The sequence below is a fragment of the Gavialis gangeticus genome, unplaced genomic scaffold (assembly GCF_001723915.1).
Source record: "Gavialis gangeticus isolate Ggan-Ray unplaced genomic scaffold, GavGan_comp1, whole genome shotgun sequence".
NCBI classification, from domain to species: domain Eukaryota; kingdom Metazoa; phylum Chordata; order Crocodylia; family Gavialidae; genus Gavialis; species Gavialis gangeticus.
Window position 1 is genome coordinate 83,134,715 of NW_017729022.1, and position 6,294 is coordinate 83,141,008.

General features: G+C 45.9%; 1 protein-coding gene across 3 annotated transcripts in view; it reads right to left on the reverse strand.

The window, feature by feature from the left end:
- SLC6A12 (solute carrier family 6 member 12) overlaps positions 1 to 6,294 on the reverse strand; it is a 69,735-nt gene that overhangs the window by 58,698 nt on the left and 4,743 nt on the right. The gene's annotated exons all lie outside the window — the stretch shown is intronic.

Genomic DNA, 6,294 nt, shown 5'->3' on the forward strand with positions numbered 1-6,294 from the left:
AATTCCTTGGGTAAATCTGATATCTTTTATTAAACTAACTCAGACAGTTGGAAAAATGCTTTTTTACAAGCTTTCAGGTATGGCTTTTAGAGAGGTCTAACAAAAAATAGTAGAGTTAATCATGGCCAGATAGCAAGTTTGTAAAGATGACTTCCCATTTTCATATTAAGTCCTAAATTGTATTTATACCTTCATATTAATTAAAACATGTTCATGAACACCTGTAACAAGGTGCCTTTCCCCAGTGTAGACAAGCTCCTTACAGCTGGCTAGTAAACTGGAACCTAGCCCAAACTCACAGGAACAAGGTCAGGCCTAATCGGCATCAACACCTTCACTCTGGCTGCTGACATTCAAGTGTCACAGAAAAGTTGTGGGTAAGGTTAGGGTTGAGCCTTACTCATGACTGATTGAGCCAAAGGTGCCATCTTCATTCTGCCTAGGAGAATGATCTTGTGCCTGTCTAATTTCAAGTGAGCCCAAGCGATGCCGCTTGGAAAACACAGAGATTCACCTGCAAGCGGCTCACATGGAAAGTGTGACTAGCTAATAAACTGTCCCAACAAAATCCAGTTATGGCTAAAGCTCACTTGTGACACCTCAAAACAAATATCATTCATAATTTTAGCTACAGGTGGACCCAACTATAAGATTATAAATGGTCTGAATCCAGACTTCCCAAAAGCAATGATGTTTTACTTCAGGGGTTCTACCCTTGCCACCCCCAAGTATTCAGAAATCAGAAGTATGTCCCTTCCTCTCCACCCCTCCTCACAAAAAATCACTAGATTAGATCAAAAGACACAAAGAGGTTTTTTGTTTGTTTTTGTTTTGTTACAAATATACCTTGGGTTCTTCTCCCTTCTAGTTTTAAGTCTTTACAGCACATGTGGGTCACACTTTCAACTATTCTCTATAGCCATGAGCTCTAGAAACATGCACATACATGCACAGACTTCTCAAATAATTACATCCCTCCAGGAACTGGAGCTTTAGGAAAATCAACTATCACAAGATTCCTGATATAATCATTATCATTAGTAGCAGCAACACCACATTCCAGCTGGACTCACTGGAAACAGGCCTGAGACAGAAAGACGGGATCCAAATCTGTATCCAAATTTCTTCAACAGCTGGGCTAGGGCCCATCTTTAATGAGCACCCTCTATGCGTCTGCGCCAAATAAAGCCCATGTGTAAATCCTTTGCTTGTCAGTACCCCTGCAAGTCTACAGTGCACAGTGAAAATGGATAACTCTGGTCTTTTGGATTTGGCTGGATAATCCTGCCCATTAGAGCAGGTGGTGTTCTAACAGCTTGTTAACTCAATAGCCTGACGAACACAAATAATGCCCCGGGCACTTTTATCAGCATAAGGCACACCAGGGTGGAGATGAAGCAGGATTTTGTGCTAAGTGGCAAAGCTGACACAGTATTGTAGAGAGGAGAATGCTATCATTACTGTACCTTGGTCATTTCCATAGGTCACACAATGCAGATGAAATGGTCTAACAAATCCCAATTCTCTGGAAAAAATAGGCCAAGGGAGGAGGAAAAAAAGATGACATAGGAGAAAGGAACTTTTATCTAACTTTCATCACAAAAGACTCCATAATTGGAACAATGCAGCTTTTCACCATATTTCACTGAAGTAAACATCAAACAAGAATTGGCTGGGCACGAAGCAACAACATCCGTCACTTCTACAGCTGGCCAGGTGCCACAAGGATGCATCCCGCTTGCTTTGAAAATCACTGGCAAACCTCCCATCAGCTTAAAAACACAGATAGGATCAGTCTCTGGGCAAAGCTGTTAACATGGCCTTTTGTAAGGGAGACTGCAGCAACAGGACAAAAACCTTGGGTGGGTTTCATAGAATCCTGCCATACAATTCAGCTGCAAAAAATCCTTGGAGAGACTCTGACTCTATTGAGTTGCACACAGTGTTAGAGACTTCTACTAAGGGCTAAAAGCATTTACAATATTTAAAACACATGTCTAAACATAGGCTTTGGATCACAGCCAAAATATTCAGCTATTTACAGGCTTGATCTTCACATCCCTGTAGAACTCAGAGGCAGAAGGTCCATAAAGAAATCCTTTAACCCTTACCATAAGGGTTTGTTTCCCTCTGGCTGGCTAAGGTAGGGAACCTGTCAGACCCAATTTTGCCCTCTTCAGTCAGATCTCTGACCAAGCTGTCAATCTGGATTGCAGCTCTGAGATGCAACTTGCTCTTGCCAATCTTCTCTAAGCTTCTTTAAGGAGGGAAAGCACCTTTCACTGCTCCCTAATCTGTAGCAGACATGTCACCCAGCTAATCAGTTCACTGAGTTTTCAGCACAGGCTCCTCCTCATCTAAAGAAAGCAGCGTTCTGTGTCCTGTCAAATGAAAAGGTATACTTAATGAAACTTGTTTGATCTGTCTCAGACTTTGCCACATTCCAATTTGCCACAGTCTAGTGCACATCATCAAGCAGAATGATGCTTTTGTCTGGGTTTATTAAGGATGGCGTAAAATGCTGGCAGTAGACAGTTTAGGAGTGTTTGAAATGGACCCAAAGAGAACCACGAAGCCCACTGCCTTTGCTTGATATTTATTAGTATTACTGTAGTGCCTTCAGGCTCAGAGCTAATCAAGGCTTTCTTCTCCTCAGTCCCGCACAACCTCTGCACAAGCTAAAGAGATGAAGCACAAAGGCAGGATTCCCATCCTCATCTCATAGATGGGAATTGAGGCACAAGGAAATTCAAGGCACTTGCTCTAGGTGATGCACAGGAATTTGATGGTAAAGTAAGGAGCTAACTCAAACTTCCCACGTCCCAACCTATAGCCTTAATCACGAGACTATTCTGAGCCTCAGAGACACTCGAATCTGGACTGGAACTTTGCAAATGCCTTTGTTTGCCCAGACCAAATGCTAACAACTCTGAGATGCCAAATGATAATGAGACGGGGAAAACATCTTGACAGGCAATGAAAGGCCTTGTGCGTAAATGACAAAGCATGGTATCTTTGTAGCTTTATTTTCCTGTTAAAGAAGAGAGACTTATCATGCATCTCTTATGTCTTCTGACTTTCCAAATGGGCATGTGACCGCCAAGATTGGAGTTGTGAAACAGATGCCCAAGGTTTAGGTTAGTTCTGGCTTCTCTCTCTCATCAGCCAGACTCTTACAGTACCTTACTTAGGCTGGTTTTGGTGAGTTTGCCTCCTCTGTTTTGCTTGGTTCTAAAATGTGCACACACTACAAAAAAGTGTGGCCCTCTTGCATTTTTATCTCATGTGCTCATAAGTCAGATATGATCTGGGATAGTTTCTTGCTTCCAGTTTAGAACAAGTCTCCCCTCAGGCAGCAACTGAGGAAATATCATTTTAAGGATAAAACTTCCCCGATCTTTAAAGAAACTGGCTTTGAAAGCCGCTTTTCCCCATCTCCACCTGCCTGGCTATGTTGCATATCTCAGTTTGGAATGAAAGTGCCTCCTGAAGAGCATTCTTCGGTCTTCCAGTGTTGAGACACTCGCACCAAGTGTTTCTCTGAGACTACAATTCTCAGGAATTTTTTGATTTCTTCATGCAGCACTTTCCACTCCAAGGCTATCATCCCACTTACATTGACAAAGTTTCTATCCTCCTTAGAAACACACTAGACCCATGTTACAGTCACAGGACATCTCTCCTCCTTTCTTCCTCATGCTCAGCGATGCCTTCTTTTTCAGCTGCCCAACCCTCGGTGCTTTAATGTGGGGTTTCTGGCTGCATCTGTGGGTAGCCTTTCGGTGTGCAACAATCAGCTTGTCAGCTCCCAGGGCACATCAAGTGATTTTCCTTCCAGTCGCTTTTAACAGGAGTCATAGCATAAAATTGCAGCAGCCATGGGGGGTCAGCACTGGAAACACAGCTTGTAGGGCAGTAGTGTAACGGGTGGGCAAGCAGGGCATGAACCCGGGGCACCAGGTTAGAGGCATGGGAAGCCCCTGTGGGGGTTGCTATTGTGAGGAGCCTGCACTGCAGCAGCAGCAGCAGCTCTGGCCCACCATGGGAGCAGCAGCCTTCAGTCCCCAGCCATCATTGCTGCACCATAGTCCTTTGAGTAGGATCCACGCTGCAGGCAGTTGGTTTCAGCTTAGATTGAGAGCCACCTCTACTCTGTCTACCCGACTGCTTAAGCTGCCTCAACTCCCCTATATATCAGGAGAAACTGTTTCTATTAGACTACCTCATTACCTTAAGCAACAGGATGATGGATGAGTGCAAGGTAACGTTAATTGGAAATAGTCTTTTGAAGCACCCCCTGACAACAATGGTTTCGGAGTAAGCTTCTTTCCACTGGAAAGAAATCTAGCTGGCACATGGATCACAGTTCATTTACTACTTATTTGTTTCACAATAGCACCATGAGACCCCTTTATGGTAGTCACCATTAAAACACACAACAGATACGCCCTGTCCTAAGGAATTGGAACCTCAACATGGAAACAAGCAGCAACAAGAAGCAAGATGAAGACAAAGGAAAGGAAAGGAATTGACAAGTAGATAGACTGTTGGGCTCGGGGAAGAAGGGAAAAGAACCACCTGGGAAATGTTCTGATGCTATTCTACAAACTGGCAGCTCATCTTTAGTTGAAATGCTGCATTACATTTTAGTTACTGAAACAAAAAGGCCACTGACAATGGAGTGAGATACTACGGAAAGGAATCCACAGGAGGACAGATGAAAACACAGGATCATCTACGGAAGCATTTCTCAACCTGCAGGTCATGACCCAAAAGCGGGCCGCAAGAAGATTTCAGGGGGTCACAAGCCACGGTTTGAGAAACGCTGATCCCGGGAAAGCACCAAGACTGCAGCAGAGCACAGTGGTGGCAGGGAAGTGCCTGCCCCTTCCAGCAGGGGAAAGGGGCAGGGGAAAGCTGCAAGGCCGGGCTGGGTGCTCATGAGAGCAGGGTAGCCAGAAGATGCTGCTCGGGGGGCAGAAGCAGCTGTGACCAGGCTGCCTAGTGCAGCATGGCCACCGCAGCCCAGGACAGGGGCTGCCACAGACCTCTTTGCTCTGCTGTTACCTGTGTGAGCCAGAGCCTCCGCAGCTACTGCACTCCAGCCTGAGTGGGATGGGGACAGTTGGAGGCCCCTCCAGTCAGGAGTGAGGGACACCAGCATGGCCCAGGGAGGGCCAAGGACTGTGGGGCATGCACTGGCTGGGCCAGGGGTGTGTGTGTTCGGACTGGCCATGAACCTTTGCAAACAGGTCCCAGTAGGAAAAAGGTTGAAAGCCACTGATCTAAGGGATGGGTGTCAAACATACAGCTTATGGGCCAGATCCAGCCTGCAGAATCATGTCATTTGACCTACAAGGCTCCTAGATGGTCCAGGAATTTAGAGGCAGGGTGTGCACAGGCAGGACCCACCACAAAACCTAGGGTATAGAGACCCAGTGGGGGCACATGCCAGCACCAGGGGGAGTGAAAAATCCCTGTATTAACCCCCACAGCTCCTTGATGCTGCTTGTCCTGCCTCTCACTCTGCTGCCAGAGGTGGGGGTCTGGATCTAGCCCCCCATGACGCAGGTCTGACCAGATGAATTTGACACGCCTGAGCTAGGTGGTGGTTAACAAAGTTCCTGTACAGTGTTTGAAAAGTTTCTGAATTGGTATAAAAGTCTAGGAGGTCTCCAAAAATTATGGCAGTGAAACAAGACCACGTCCCACCCATGGCAATACTCCAGCGGACGCAGGTGATTGGCACATATGCCAGGATTAAAGTGCACCTACAAAGGCCATGTGTTGAGCATGTCACATGACCACTTACCAAAGCAGCTTCTCTATTGTGAGTTGACATCTAGTAAATTAAACTGTGGTAGACCATACAAATGCTTCAAAGACTTTCTGAAAGCTCAGTGCAAGCTGTCCAATATTGACTCCCACATAGGACAGGCAACAAGCTGCCAAACAGCCTACTCAGGTATAGCCCATTTTAAGAGTCCACAACATTCAAAGTATTGAAGGAAGTATCAGAAGGGAAAAAGAAAAGGTCACTTAATGCAGTGTTTCTCAACCTGTGGGTCACAATCCAAAAGTGGATCACAAGAGTATTTCAAAAGGTCATGAGCAAGTGCCAGAAAAACGTATGGAAGCATGGATTTACCCTTGTAGGCTGGCAGGGCCGTGGGAGCAGCCCCAGCAGCCAGATGAAGGTAATGGTATGGGGATCAAGTGTTGAAGGGCCAGAGCTTGGGGACTGTTGGGGCAGGGGGACAGTGTGTGTGTGTGGATGCACACGGAGTGGGGGAC